Here is a 15474-nt window from a genome sequence, read left to right on the forward strand (position 1 = left end):
AGGGCCCCCTCGTTAGGAGGGGGTCCCGGGTGGGAAGAGGGGGGATTTAGGGTGGGCCCCCTCCGGAGGAGGGGTCTCGGGGAGGGGCGGGGGGCGGGGCCCCCTCCGGCGGGGGGGGACCCGGGGGGGAGGGGTGGGGGGGGTTCCTCCCCCCTAAGCCCCTCTCACCCCGGGCCCTCCCCTCCGGGCGGGGCCCGGCCCGGCCCCTCCCCAGGACCCCTCCTCCGGACAGGGGCCCGCGGGGGGGGGGTGGGGGGGAGATGGGGGGGTCACGTCACTCTGCACCGTAATCGCACATTTGTGTCAAACGACAGCGCCCCCCCCCTCCTGTTCCCCCCCACCCACCCCGCCCCCCTCCCCCCCGCGGGCCCCTGTCCGGAGGAGGGGTCCTGGGGAGGGGCCGGGCCCCGCCCGGAGGGGAGGGCCCGGGGTGGGAGGGGATTAGGGGGGCGGGCACCCCCCAGCCCCTCCCTCCCCGGGACCCCTCCTCGGGAGGGGGCCCTCCCTAACCCACCCCCCACCCGGTACCCCCTCCTAACGAGGGGGCCCTTCCCGAGCCCCCCCAGCCCCCCAACCCTCGCTAACCCACCCCCGACCCCTCCTGAGGAGGGGCCCCCCTGACCCCCACGCCCCGCCCCGGTGTGATGAAGGGAAAGCCGGAACCCCGGCAGTGTAGGGCGGTGTTGGCAGCTGCTGGGGGGACCCGCACAGCGGCTCCGGCCCCTTTTGGGGACTCAAACCAGGGGCGCCGGCTCCGGCCCTCGGGGCTTTATTATCCGGCGCCCCGAACCTCGCGGCTTCTCTGCAAAGGGCAAACACAGACCAAGGGGAGAAGGGGACACGGGGACACAGAGGGAAAGGGCCGAGAGACAGCGCCCAGGGAGGCAGAAGGGAGCAGGAGCGGAGGGCAGCAGGGACACAGAGTGCAGGGAGAACGGGAAAGAGGAACAGAAGCGGGCTCGGCGTTTGGAGGGAAGCACGAGAGGGAGGTGCAGGTGGGAAAGGCCGAGCGGGAATGGGGGGCGCTCGGGCTGGGTGCCCGGGGGAAGGAGAGGGGAGGAAGGAGGGCTGGGGGCGGTCGGGGTGCGCAGGATGGGGCAGGGACAGGAGGGAAGGGGAGCTCAGGAGGGGAGCTCAGGAGGGGAGCTCAGGAGGGGAGCTCAGGAGGGGAGAAGGAGCGGGCTGAGGAGGAGGAGGAAGGGGAAGGAGGAGGGATACACTGGGGTCGGGCTGTGCAGGGAGGAGGGACAGGGGAAGACCCAGGTGCAGGGGAGGAAGAGAAGAGGGAGAGGAAAGGGGGTTTGCGGGGAGGAGGGAGGAGACGGAAGTAAGCGGGAGAAAGGAAGGGAGGAAAGAAGGGGAAGAGAGAAGCAGGGGCGGGAAGTCGAGGCTCCCGCGCCTCACCTGGGCCCCGCCGGGGAGCCCGGACCGGCAGCACCGGCCCCGCCGCGCTCTGAAGGAGCAAATGGCGCCGGTAGCGACTTCCGGGTCTTAAATCCCCTCGGCCCCGCCCCGCGCAGCCGCCCTGGGGCCCCGCGCACCTGAGCCCGGCCCCGCCCGCCCCAAACCCCGAGCACCTGAGCCGGCCCCGCCCCCGCTCTTGGCCCGCCCTGGTCCCATCCCGCCCCTGGCCCGCCCCTGGCCCATCCCATCCCGACCCGCCCCGGCCCCTGCCCCGGTCCCGGTCCCGTCCCGCCGTGTCCCGCCGTGTCCCGCCCCGCGGGTGCCGCTGTCCCGGGGGTCTCGCTCGGGATCCCCGCTCGGCGCTGTGCGGGCCCCGGCCCGGCCCGGGCGCTCTCGGCGGGGCCGCTCCGAGCCCGGGGCGCTGCGGCGGGGCCGGGCCGGGAGCCGGAGGTTCGCGCCCGGGTCCCGCTCCGGCCGCTCGGGGCCGGGCTCTGCCCGTGGCCCCCAACGCGGGGTTCGGGCTCCGCTCTGAGCCCCAAACGCGGCTCCGCCGCCGGCCCCAGAGGCAGCTCCGAGTCGCCGGCTCTGAGCTCTCCGTGGGGCCGTGCCAAAGGCGGCCCTTAGAGCTGAGCGGCTGCGACTGGCGCTGCCCGAACGAGCCCGCTCTGAACACCAAAGCACCGCACGTGGGATTTACTTCAAGCCCCCCGAGCACAAGGCTCGGTGAAGCCCAATCCCCAGAACGCGGGACTTGGTCTCTGCCTCAAGCCCCTAAAATGCACAACTTGCTCTCTGTGAGCCCAGATCCTCGCTCTGAGGGACCGGGGTTTCACGTCCCCAAATCTCAACTCGGTTCATCGCTGTCTGCACTTGGCCAGCGCAGCCTGGCTTTGAGAGTCAATCGGCGGCACTCGGTCTCTGAAGCCTGGACTCGCTTGGTCGGGCCGAAACCCCGAAACCAGGGCTCAGTCAGTGTGCCTGAACCCCAAATGCAGGCCGGACGTGAGCCCGGGTTCAGAGTCCAAAACGCAGGATTCGGTCTCTGGTTTTAAGCTCTGAGCCTGAATTTTGAGCCCCTCAAACGCGGCACTCGCCGCCCTTTGTGAAGCCCCAAAGTGATGGGCTGAGTCTGGTTCTGAGCTCCCGAAACACAGCCAAGGGTCTCTGTGAGCCACAGCTGCAGGACTGGGGCTCAGCTCCGAGCCCCCAAAGGCAGCGCCGGCTGTCTCTGGGAGCCCCAGCATCCCTGAAGCCCGGCCGGCAGCTCCGCCCCAGCAGCAGGATCGGGAGGGGAATCGGAGCCATTTCCCTGGCTCCTAAGGCAAAGCCTATGAAGCAGGAGGGCCTGAAAATCAATCAAAACTTGCTTGTGCATCGGTTGCAGCTGGGACTTCTCATTTCTTCTAATTTAAACTTGGTTATGATCATCAGCAGTGGCTTAGGAACGGCTTCTCTCTGCACTGCGCGGCTCCGGGGCTGTCCTTAGGCACAGGGAAACCCGTACTGCTGCTTCCCGGGGAACGGAACGGAGGCTTGGCACATCCCAATAAAACACCATCGTCAAAGCCAGGAATGCCACACGAACTTTATTTGATAAAACACGATGAGAGAGAGCCCCCAGCCGCGGACCTGGGAGTAAACAAATCCCGTAGAGCAGTCAGCTCCCGGCTTCTCTGACAGCCAGGAGTGGCCCCGGCTGTGCAGCTGCCCCAGGGGCTTCTGCTCAGGAGAAGGAAAAACGATAAAACAAACAAACAAACAAACAAAAAAAAAAAGAAAAATTTACAAAAAGACAGGAAAGCACTGAGGGTGAGAGAAGAGGGGAAAAAACACCCCACAGCAGAAAATAAATATTTAAAAAAGGGGAAAGAAAGGGGGAAAAAACAGTAAAAAGGAAAAGAGAAAAATGAAAGTAAAGAGCCTAAAATAATAAAGTAGGGGTGCAGAAGAAGCGAAATGCAGATTGAACCCATCCATGCACACAACAGGCAGCTGGGCAGGGGGTAAAGCTGATGAAGCAGCAAAACTGACCCTCAAAGCACTCTCTAAATAACTAAAAGCCAAACCAACGAACAAAAACCCCAACCAAATCCCCACCCAATCCCTGCTGGATGCAGGAGCCAGTCTGAGCCGCTGGAGCCCGACCAAGACAGAAATCCTGCAGGGGCCCCTCCTGTGGCACTCGGCCCAGGTGGGAAAGCCCTGCCGAGCCCCCCGTGCCTTGGGCGAGCTCCCGGTGACCTTTGGGAGCAGAGAGTGGGGCAGGGGCTGGGAATGAGCTGCTGCCATGGAACGGCTCCCGGTGTTCCGGGAGAAACCGCTCCTCTCTTGGCTCCCAGCTCTCCTTGCCTTCCATGTGCAGCGTCTGGACCTGGTCTGCACCCGGGGGGAAAAAGGTGTGCAGGGAACTGGGCACACCTTGGGCACGGCCTTCAGCCCAGGGCTTGGATTTCCATCTCTCCCCATCCACTCCTCAAAGCCAATTAGGTGCCTAAATAATTAGCAATTCTAACAGAGCTGACACATAATCCCCTGGAAGGGGCAGCCCCCAGTCTGGGACCTGCTCTGGTTCTTTTCTGGCTGTTTCCCAAGGAAAATGCTGCTCTTTCTCATAGTGCCACAGATGCCCATTTTGAGGTGATGGAAATCAGAGACAACTCAGGGAAACAGGAAAGGCTTAAGGAACTTCTTCAGCTGCGCCAGCAGCGATGGAGAAAACCTACAGCTCCTTCTTGTGTTTAGGGACCACCCAGAGCAGCAGGAGAAGCTTGGTTTCTGTTCTGTACAGGGAAAATTGTGTTGTAATCCCTTTGTGCTCGTCTTCAAGTGAATGTGTCACAGGGTGGTGCCAATATTTAATGGAGGGAATAGCTCCTGTTCTTTTTCCCCTATTCAATGCTGTCCTTACCTCAATCTGAAGCGCCGGTGCACACTGGAGGATGGAAGGACGCACACTCCAAGGATGAAAGCAGGACTCCTGAGGCAGATGGATGGCCCTGGTGCTCCAGGGCTGGGTGCACAGCAGCCGTGGCACTTGCTGAAAAAGATCCAGCTTTCCATTTGTCAAGCACTTTGTAAATGTTCTGCAGAGATCTGTGGCTGTGCCTCCTCAAATACATGGTTAATAACTACTGCGTTTGGGGGTTTTTTAAACTGCGTTCAACAGAGTTAACAACACACCTACCCACCTGTCCTCCTGCTCCTCCTTTTCCTTTTAAATGATTTTAAGCAGGTGATTTTTCTATCTCAGTATCACGGTGACATCAGGATCTGCTTTGGCTGTTCTATTTAATGTGTTAGGAGTGACCTTCCTCCTCCATTCAATTCCGTGGGATCTGCTTTCCCAGCCGGGCCATTTATGATCGTTTGTCTTGGATTTTATGTATTGCTTTTCATTGTCTATCTCAGACATTTTCACGCTTGCACGGAATAAAAACTGACAAGAAGTGATGGAATGTGTTGTTAGAAACATTTCTGGCGATGCCTGATTGCAGAAATGTTACTTGATGAGCCACAGGCCATCCTGGGGGGCACTTTGGGGTGAGGAGGGGACGGTGCCCAAGGTGTGTCATCTTTGGCTCTTCTTCTCAGCAAATGGAATGAGCCCAAATGTTTTGCATAAACCAAGTACTCAGTGAGACTCAGGGGAGACCTGGTCCTGTCCCCTGTAGCTGACAGGAGGCTGTAGCCAGGGGGGAATTTGTCTCTGCCCAAACAACAAGATTTTATGATCCCAGGGTTAAGGAAGCCTTGTCACTGCTCTCCATTGCTCTTCAGCAGGACCACACAAGGCTAAACCCAACCTCAGTCCGAGGGAAAAGGACTAAGGAAGTGCAGAATCACCTTTTCTGCTTCAGGACAGCATTTGCAATAAGCTGAATCAATAAGGGTTTTAATAATTTTGGGAGCTGTTGGCTGTAGGGTGTGTGAGAGCTCTGATTTCTGTGTTAATTTAGTTGTCTTCAGAGTTACAGAAAGACTGAAGCAATGACTGCTTCAAGATTGCTTCAAGTCTGCCTCATTTCTGCAAAAGGCTATTAAGGTTGTGGGGCTTTTTTTAAATCTTAATTTTGTTTATGACAAACAGTGCAGCAGAAAACATCTTTCTCCTACAGGTTTATCAGTTTTTTAAGCAACGGAATCTGATACTTCATCCTTGCCCTTTCCATGAATAGGAGGCAAAACAGAGAATTTGTTTCTTTAGGATTCTTTGGGAACACCCTAACACACGAGTGCAAGAAGCAGAGAGACATCCAAAAGCAAGTCTGGGGCTCACCTAGTTTTTCAAGGATCAATGACAAATGCACAAGTGTCATTTGTTTCCTGCTCTTCTATCATAAACTTCCTTTTATCATTTTTGTGTCCTGTGCCAGCAAAACTGAGTATGGCCAGAAAACAAATGCAATGCAGCGGAAGAAAAACTCCAAAGGTTGTGAAGTTAACCAGAATGTGGGATACTGGTGCTTCAGTTACACAGAACTAACAGGAACAGCAATTTACCTGACTCTTCTTTGTGCAACATTAGCTTTTGTGTAGGGAGGCAAAAGGGGCTGGAAAGGCAAGTGTCCCAAATGTAAACCTGGGAATATTCCCTGGTAATCACCATTAAGGTCAGTTCTTTTATTTTTGCCAGGATAGATGTGCAATAGTCAATGGTTGTTACTAAGAAATGTCTCTTCTTATTTAAAGCCAGAATTTTCTCACTTGGCCCACCCAGCACGGAAATGCAATTAAATGTAAGCAGTGTCCAACCCCCATGCAGGAAATGGATGTGCAAGCTTTAGGACTGCACGAGGGAAGGAGAGGGTATTTGCATCCCAGGTGGAAGAGATCCTCAGGTGGATCTTTTATTGCTGCTGTCACCCCAGCAAAGAGAGCTGCTCTGAGCAGGTTGAGTGCTGACAATAGCTCAGAACAGCCCACTGCACGTACACATGAACATGTCCTCCCTTTAGGGCAATCTGGCCCTTTACCAACCTCCCAATGGCCATGAAAATAAACTGCAATGCAAATTATGCTGAAAAAAAAAAAATCAAAGGCTGAGAGTAAAACTCCTGTCTGTGGAATTCTTGATTTGTGCTTGCGGCCATCTGGCGTTGCTGTCCCTGGGGACAGTGACCTTCCTCTCCTCCCTCTGTCGGTGTTTCATTCCCTTACCTCTTTGGTTGCCACACTGGCATTTAAATGAGGCCTTCTGGCTTTTAACTCCTTCTTCTTTTTTTTTTCCTCTTTATTTCTCTCGGTATGGAAGTGTGTTGGAACAGAAATTTCCATCACAGCAGCACATCTGCAAATAGAAACATAACAGAGTCTCACTCAGTGTGGGCAAGCACCTTCAGCTCCAAGGAGCTGTGGAGAGCAAGTGCTTGGTCCCTTAAGGAAACACGGAGCGATCGGTCCCTGGGACAAGAAAATACAGACAAATGCTATGGTCAGCCCTAAGCAGGAAGATTGAAAGCCAGTGACCTAGAACCTGCCATCATTATGTTCATAATTCTAATGTAATTGTGGTGTGATAATGCAAAGTTGGAGTTTAGAGAGTTTAGACATTCTGCTGAGGCTGGTGACGTTACTCAGGGCGTTTTGTATCGCTCTGATGTGTCTGAGCAGGATCAAGAACTAAAAGGAAAATTTTACAGAAGCATTTGAAGACAGATTGCTCCAAAAACTGGTGCTTCTTCCAGGGGGACAAAAGATGGAACGTTTTCCTGTTGAATTCCTCTCAGAAAGCACAGCCCTACTAGCTCAGCTGTGGGAAGGGTGGATATGATATACCATGGAAAGAGACAAAACCAGGAAGGTAAAAAGGTCCATCTCCCATCCTCCCCTGAACACACTCTAAGGAAAACATTTCAAACAATGGAATAGAGAAGAATTGGTTCCTGCCTCTGGAGTTCAGTTCTCCATTTCATCCAAGTGCTAATTGGGATGACTGGTGGTGCTGTGCAATCCTTATTAGAGGATACCCCCCCGTACAAAGCCACCACACATCATGTGGCAGCAGCCCCACAACCTCTGCAAAAGGCAGGTCCAGCAGAGCTGATCTGGAACAGGAATCACCTCTGAGCACAGGAGACAGGAGCTGCTTTATCAGCCATGCTGCCTCTGTGGATAAATTCATGGCCTTTTTCATTGAATTGAATTGCAGAGTGTCGTGCAGGTCTCATTTTTGAAGAGTGACGGTGCAGACAGTGGTTTAAATGGTACAGTGTGTTTATCAATATGTGGTACTGCATTGACATCCCTGGAGTAAAAGAACTGGCACATATATAATATGTTAGAGGAGGGCAGCTATACAATGAAGTCATACAAATATGTAAAAGTTACACTGTTCACAAAAAAAAAACCAACAAATGGAAGAACTGCCATTATTGTCAATAAATACAGACCAGGAGAATATGCACCTCATCTGTCAACATCTAAAGGTCAGAGCATTTCCATCCTGGAAGTGCTTCCAAGATGGATCCTCCGAGGATTTACAGAAGCATGCTGAAGCAAAATGCAAGCTATATTTGGGGTGAAAGGACAAAAGAAGGAACTAAGAAAATTATTCAAGTTGAGCCTCACCCAGTACCAGTTCTAGATCTTAGACAGATCTGGTGAAGCCCCAGTTGTGCTGCAGTCCTCTTTCTGCACACGTGACGTGTGGTTTGTGGCTGGCTGGGAACTGCTCCTTCTGGGCTTTGACTAAAACACTGTGCAAGGCAGCAGAGACTCATCTCGAGACTCCTGAGTTATTCCTGTTCTCCTGGAAGCTGACATTCCACTGACAACCAGCTCATACCTGCTTTATACTCGCAGCTTTTCAGTTTCTCATCTTAGGGACAAAGACCAGAGCAATGCTTCCTTTTTTTTTTTTCCCCCCTAGTTTATGTTCTTTGTTGATTTGTGAAAAGATCTCTCTTTTTGGCTTTGTATTGCAGGCACAGTTTTTCTCCTGGTATCAGCTCCTCCAAAGCCTGAAAGATTAACTTTTTTTTTTCCCCTCACTTGCTAACAATGTAGGTTGCCTTCCTGCTACTCACTTAGATGGCATTTCTGCCATGTTGGATAGAAAGGAATAAAAAGGGAAGAAAGCAGCAAGAGGCCCCCAAACTGCCACTGTTTCCTATCTTAGGCACTTCACATTGCAAAGAAATCAATTCCTGTAACTCCCATCCTGGGAACACCTAAAATCTGAGGCTCATCTAAGCTCCACGGAATGGGACTTAGAGAGTGTAATTTTAATGCACTTTTAGGATTGAGACCTAGGCTGAAATGATATTAATCTAATTGTTTTGAAGTTCCCTGATGCATGAGCCTTGATTTTTCATGTGATATGAAAAGTTGTCATTCATCTTTACTTCGTTCTTTTGCCCTTCAGCCAATTAGATACTACAAACCTCAAATTCCAGAACTGCAGCTTTTTGCCTTAATTTAAGGTCAACAGAATTATGCTGCAGCCTCTCTGACTGTTTAGTAGGGGTTATTGCATGAAATGAATGACACAAGTGCAGAGGCAGAGTGAGATAAAGGGAAATCAAAGCATTTCAGCTGCAACTTTTCACCTTTTACAAATCATCTTGGAAAAATGCAAATCACCCCACACTGTAGCTCACTTGTCTCTCAGTTTCTGCCCCATTAAACAGCGTCGTGTCCCTTGAAGTCTCTTCCAGTTTCTTCCACTTTTCACTCTTTCCTCCTTCCCCCTTTGCCTGTTAGAACAGCACTCTTGTGGCTCCATCATTCTCCCTGACAGACTCCTGCCTGCAGCTTTGGCAGAACACTGCTTTTTGTTGTAGTTCCTGTGATCTGTTTTGGTGCCCAGAGTGTCAGCTTGTTTCTGAAAAGACAGATCTGTTTGAAAGTAAAGATCTCTGAGTCATTTACATGAGGAATTCAGCGAGCAAACTCTGTTTGTGGAGGGACTGGGAGCCAGATCTTTCCTCTCCTTTTTTTCCTTCACTATGCATGAAGGAATGTGGGTGCTTGACCCCCAGAGATGTGGAGAGAGGGGCAGGTTTATATCAGAGCAAAGAAAAGTAGGGTGGTAGGAAGAGACTTTTCCTCTCTGACCATGGTTGGACCCTGTAGAGCGCGCTTGCTGTCAAAACATTTCTCTCTCCGATAAGTCTGAAAATATACGACGCAGGAAAGTGGCTGTGATTTACCTCTAAATGTGGCAAAACATTTTAAATAAAGGGCAAAATCCTGTCTGCTCTTTTTACTGCATTAGAAAAAAGCAGCCTGAACAGATAAAATGCTCAGGCACCAGATGAGAGCAGACAGAACCAATAAAATCAGAAATAAAGAAGGTGTTTTATTGTGCTCTGGTGGATGGGTGAATTATGTCTGTGAAACCTCTCTCCCCACCTCCCTGTGTACAGGCTGGATGCTAAGTAGCCCTTTCTTGTAATTGCTGCCTCGCTCTTGCTGAGTAGTTTGAGACAGAGCAACACGGTAATAACCTCTGTAAAACTCCTCCAATGACCGTATAAAGCCCAAGACTGAGGTCTCTAATCGTGCTTTAATGACTGCATAAAGAATTACAGCACATTAAGGCTGATCCCAGGACATGCAGCGAGCCATCCATAAAATCAGCCACATGCCAGCCTCGTCCCAGTCAGATAAATGAGTGACAGAGAGAAAGGTCACGAGGATTATGTGGAGGAAGAGATTTTCTGGGCTTAAGATCATCCGATAGTTTAGACTCAGCACCTGTACAACACATGGTAAATAACCCCACCGTGTGGCCCTGGAGTCCATCCAGGTACCTGGTGTTAAATGGATGCAACAAGGCACCGAGTCCTGCTCCAGGGTCACTCAGAAATGGGAAATCCTTCCTTTAGTGTGCTGTTTTGAGGATAAAATGTGTATTGTTACCTCGTTCTGAATCAATTCAGAAAGTTCTGGAGATCCCTTTGTCTGTCTTGAAATATTAAAATACTGCAGTGAATATGCAGGAATGACCTGATGTGTTTAGACCTTATTGAAAAGGAAGAGCCATGGGAAACAGGAATGCTAATTGTTAAAAGGAGCGCTAGGACTCACTTCAGAATTGATTTATCCTTCGTGAGATCAGTCTTCAAGTGGTGACACATCATCCTCGGGAAGGCATCCTGCCCAAAGAGAGGGAAAAAGAAGAGGGATTTTTCTGAATGGCTACTCTACGTTTTAAGAAAAGCACAATTGTATAAAAGGAGTAATAACAAGAGAGTAGGGAATGTTCTGGGGGAAAAAAGGAAGAGATTGTGCATTCCAGACCAGACACTGTCAGAATGGACTTGGCCACCAAGTTCAGCTGCAACCGCAGCAGTTAAATTTGCTGGATAAAATCTTCTGTGCAGAAAAAAGGTCTTTACACAGACTTCTGACAGAGTTTATATTTTGTTAAGGAAAAAACCCCAAACCTTGCAATATATAAACTGCACATATATTATACACCTATTTTGTAAATGTATTTCAGATCAACATGGAAGAGCAACAGTTTTGGAACCTGAAATATCAAAAGAGAGCAATTTGTGCAGCCAGCCTGCTGTGAGGTTGCACAGCCTGAGGATGCCCCAGCTGCAAGTGCCCTGATGTTGTTGAATTTTGGTGTGAACTCCAACTCAACCCAATAGTCAGAAGTTGCATTTTTAATTCCCCCTCACAGGAATGCATCCTTTCATCACTTCTGGGTGATGACAATGGATTTTCATATTAAGGAAGCACTTGCTTCCTGATAGAGATTATATTAAAATAAATTATATTAAAATATATATAGATTATATTAAAATATTAATTTGGGGTACTTCTAAAATATTTATATTATCACACAATAATTTATTATCCTATACATTTACTACTGATATCAAAAGATATAGAAGAGATTTATGAAGATGAATTAGAATGGTCCAGCGTAATCCAGTGACTGAATTTCCAAGTCCCACTTGAAGATTATGGCTGCTGACATTTAATCCACCTGATTTGATCTGATGGAATTTTGCCTTCTCTGCAGCAGCAAACCCCTTTGTAGGTGCATGTTTTACCCTGTTCTGCAGCAGCACCTCAGGTGAGATGAGAGGTGGTGACAACACTAAACTGTGTTTGCTGCTGCGTGCGAGAGCTCAGCCCGGATCAAACGAGGAACTGCATTTGCTTGGGCAGATCTTCAGGAGCAGCACTGTGCAAAAGGTGGGGGCTTGCCAGAGCTCTGGAATGTACTCCCCCAAGTTGTCAAAAAGACAGGAGAGCTTTACAGACAAAAATGCCCCAAAGGGCTCCTTACTATCGAGAACCAACATGAAGTAACTGTTTGAAGCTTCATCAATATGTTTATCCCAAGCCAGGGCTGAGCATTTATTCATCATTTGGGCTCCTGCCATCAATCATTCCCATTCCAAGAGCCAACAGATGGTGAATCAGTAACCCCTCAGTGACCTGCTGGCTGGGCAAGGATGCAGCAGTCCTGACAGGAGCTGACCCACCTGACACTGGCCAGGGCTCCACCGAACCACAAACCCTGCCTGAAACAGAGAACCTCTCCAAGAACAGTTTAGGAGCTGTGACAGGAAGCACCTCTTAACTCAGGCACTGTGTAACAGTGCTGGGAAAAAAACAGTAATTAATGCAATGAATTATTTATCACCCAGGATGAATTTTTACAGACAGACACTAAGGTAACGAATATTTCATTGCTTTTTTTACTTTTTCACCAAGAGTGAAGCAAATATAAATCTGGTTGAGCTGCCAGATGTGAAGAGAAGCTCCAAAGTGTTGGGTTTTGTGCTGTGTCTGCTCACAGACTGCAGGCAGTGTATCAGCACTAAGTTCAGTGCAGTTCAGGGTTCTGCTCACTGATTCCCTAACATTATCCCAGCTTCTCAAAGTGTCATTGTAGCACAGTCAGAATGGCTCAGTCAATCAGTAAATCCAAGCTGAGAAATAAATATCTATACTCACTACTGCAGAAGGGGCTTGGGTTATTTTCTAATTGTCTGAGGAACTTAGAAATTCTTGCTAAATCTCCCATTCCTGGCAGGTATCTCAGAAATGAGGAATCACTTTTCACAAGTTATTGACAGCTTGCAGGTCTCTGAAATAAAGCAGAAGTCAGGTTTGGTGGAAAGCAGTTACTGTGATTTATAAAGCAGTATTTAACATTAAAGCAGAGCATGAAACTCCTTCTGTTTGTTGAGCTGTCAGATGGAAAAACTCTGACTGAGCTCTACTAAAATAGAATAATTTGACCATTTTGTAACACCTTTGATGCTTATAAAAGAGAACAGATCTTGAAACTACAGCTTAGATATCCTAAATCTAATATTCAGAAGCATTTTTATATAAAAACCATGTAAAAATCAAAGATTTCTTAGTAACTACTGAAAGGATTTGGCATTTTTCATTAATTCTCCAATTTTTTAAAAAAAATCTCAAACAGTCATGAATACTATCAAGGAACATTTTTTGTGTCTGTAAAGAGCACTTTAGTGCACAATAGCGCTTAAGACAGTTTCCAGCAGTCTTGGAACATAGTCATCTCTTTTTTCCTCAAATATGAAAATAAATGCATACTGAAGTATTAAGCTATAAATGTGTGTTTGTGTGTGTATGATATGCTGTTGTGCTAGATTTAACAGGCATTTAGCAGCCAGACACAGCACATTTTATGACTTCACACCTCCCCTTAAAGCAAGAAATCTCATTTGACCTCACTGCTAATACACTTATATCCTAATGGTGTCAAAATGTGAAGCAAAACTTGGAAAAGTAGGAGAAGAAAACAAAGGAAAACATTCTTTGAAATATTTCTATAAGCCAAAGGCAGCAGTTCAGCCACTGGATAATTATCTTGCTGTGGGAGACATTACGAGTGAGGCATTTATTTGGGCCTTACTTTGAGCTCCATCTCTAATTTGCAATAAAATTTCCCGGACTGGGAAGGTAATTCCAGTGACCTGTTCTGGTTAGAGTGTGGTTTAACATCAACATCCGATTCTGTGCCCCAAACCAGGATAAAACATCACACCAATCCCAAAACTGAAAATCTTCACTGGCAGGAAAAGGTGCTCTGTGCTGTAAGAAAATTCCCTTGTCAAATTGCTCCTGCTGAAAGGATGCCAGGAAAATTCACTACAGTGTAAATAGAACGTGAACTGGAAGCCCCTCACTGCGGGTTTGATTTACCTGGATGGGTTCCAGGGAAAAATAATAGTACACAACACGGTGTATGGATACATCAGCCTGCTGCACTTAACACATTCTGCATGCTGTAATTAAAAACTAACCCTTGTAAATTATGTAGCAGGAGTTTTGTACTGAAGGAATTAAAAGTGAAATTTCACATACTTTTATAATCCTTGCTTTCCCAGTAGCTACAATCTAACAACAGAAACTCAAAAAAAGATGAGGAGAATTTGAGTCCTTATTTTGTTTCCAAGTTGGGCCATCTGTGTACAAAGTTGTTAGGAGCTAAACTACTACTAGTTTACTTGGTAGTAAACTGATGTTACCACGGCAAACAAAAAATATGTGCCAAAAATAACTTTTCATGTCTATTTTTAGCACCTGTCACCCAGGGGCGCTAAACCTTGGTGGTTTGTTGTGATCAGACACAGAAAATGTCTCCTCCCCTCCCTTTTACCTCGGTGTAACGGTATTGACTTCCTTATTTCTGAGTTGTACAGAGAGGAGGGAGAGAGGAGCCATTCCCCAGGAGTAAAATTCCAATTTAAGTGTGGGTTTGTGTACAGCCACTTATCCACATGAATTACGTGAAAGTCATGGATACTCCGGGTGTAAATCCAGGTGGAACTGTGCCACTGATCTATGAATGTGCTGCTCTCCTGAGAGGAGAAAAAACAAACCTAAAGACCTGACAGCCTTATAAAAGCATTCCCATCGTGGCATAATCTTTTAGAAAAAAATAAATCATAGCCCATCTTTTTGCAAATTGACCTGTAAGTTCCTGGCAGCAAATCAATGGGATACAAATGAAAAATAATAATGCAATAACAATGCTGTGTATTATCCTAGGCCCCAGATGAAAGCCTGTGGAACGATCAATATGATAAAGATTCAGCACTGCTACTCTCTTACAAAGCAATGGCAAAATAACAGACTGACTTCAGAAGGTAGCTGTAAAACACACCAAACCCATCTGCCACGAGGTGGAAAGGAAAACCCAAATATAAAACACTTCCTTGTTTGTTTGTCTGTTTCTTCTGCCCCAGACTTCCATTAATTCAAACTGGAATTCAAGGGAGCAATTTTTTTGTTGTTGTTTGGAGAAAAAGCAAGGGAGGGAGAGACAGTCATCCATTTATCCTTAGCCCAAGAAACTCAAGGACAAAAACAAGACAGGAAAAAGGGTGGCTCCCCCAAGTACCTAAGCACACCTTGTTTATATTTGATTTTAATATCAGTTTTAATTGACATTGAGCACACAAGGGACAGGCTTGCTTAGGAGGATGGCCCACGTGTGACACCTCACTGAAGGCTCAGAGGGAATCACTTTTAATGCCAGCTTCGGGGCTGGCTCGTGCACAAGCCAGCAGAGTCAACCCTGAAGCCAAGAGCTACAAGGTAAGTGATTAAGCAATTAATTCCTAGTGGTATTTACTGATAGTAAATAATAGTAGTATTACCCTGTTAGTTTGCAAAGTGCTGTCTGGACAAGCAGCAAAGCAGAGGCTTCCCCAAGTCAGACAGTTCAAGGAGAGGGGATGAAGGCAGAATTGAGGGAGAAGTGGCAAACCCAGCAGCTATGCTGCCCATGCAGCTTCTGTTCCTTCCTGCCAGGACGAGCTGAGCAGCTGCCTCATGCATTAGTCTCAGTATTTACCCACAGCCGCCTTATTGGGCAAGATTTTTATAAATGAGAGCATGAAAAGATTATGGCAACTTGCGCATTCCCAGAACTATGTAAAATAACTTCTACAATCAATGCAACATGGCACGTGGCAGCTACCCTTCGATCTCACTTAGATTTTCATTTTGGATTACCAAGCGCAGGCTGAAAACAAAATGCCTTTCCTGAAAGGCAGCCAAAAGCCATGGTTTTCAAATTCCAGTTTATGTTCAGGGCTTTATCACAATTTCATAGGAATA

The 15474-nt window shown here is 48.4% G+C and overlaps 1 long non-coding RNA gene across 2 annotated transcripts; it reads right to left on the reverse strand.

Moving 5' to 3' along the window:
• Positions 1 to 2964: 2964 nt before the first annotated feature.
• Positions 2965 to 9038, reverse strand: LOC148184226 (uncharacterized). 2 transcript variants are annotated; one of them, XR_015772792.1, is made up of 3 exons: positions 6562 to 6718; positions 4313 to 4441; positions 2965 to 3123 (listed from the first exon to the last, which is right to left on the reverse strand). It is a non-coding gene; the product is annotated as an uncharacterized LOC148184226 (long non-coding RNA). The 2 variants fall into 2 exon arrangements; XR_015772791.1 differs by lacking the exon at positions 2965 to 3123 and having other exon boundaries at positions 3854 to 4441; positions 6562 to 9038.
• Between the last annotated feature and the right edge of the window lie 6436 nt (positions 9039 to 15474).

This window comes from Pseudopodoces humilis, chromosome 6 (genome assembly GCF_049639895.1).
Source record: "Pseudopodoces humilis isolate 2021_Gansu_Grassland_sample_001 chromosome 6, ASM4963989v1, whole genome shotgun sequence".
NCBI lineage: Eukaryota > Metazoa > Chordata > Aves > Passeriformes > Paridae > Pseudopodoces > Pseudopodoces humilis.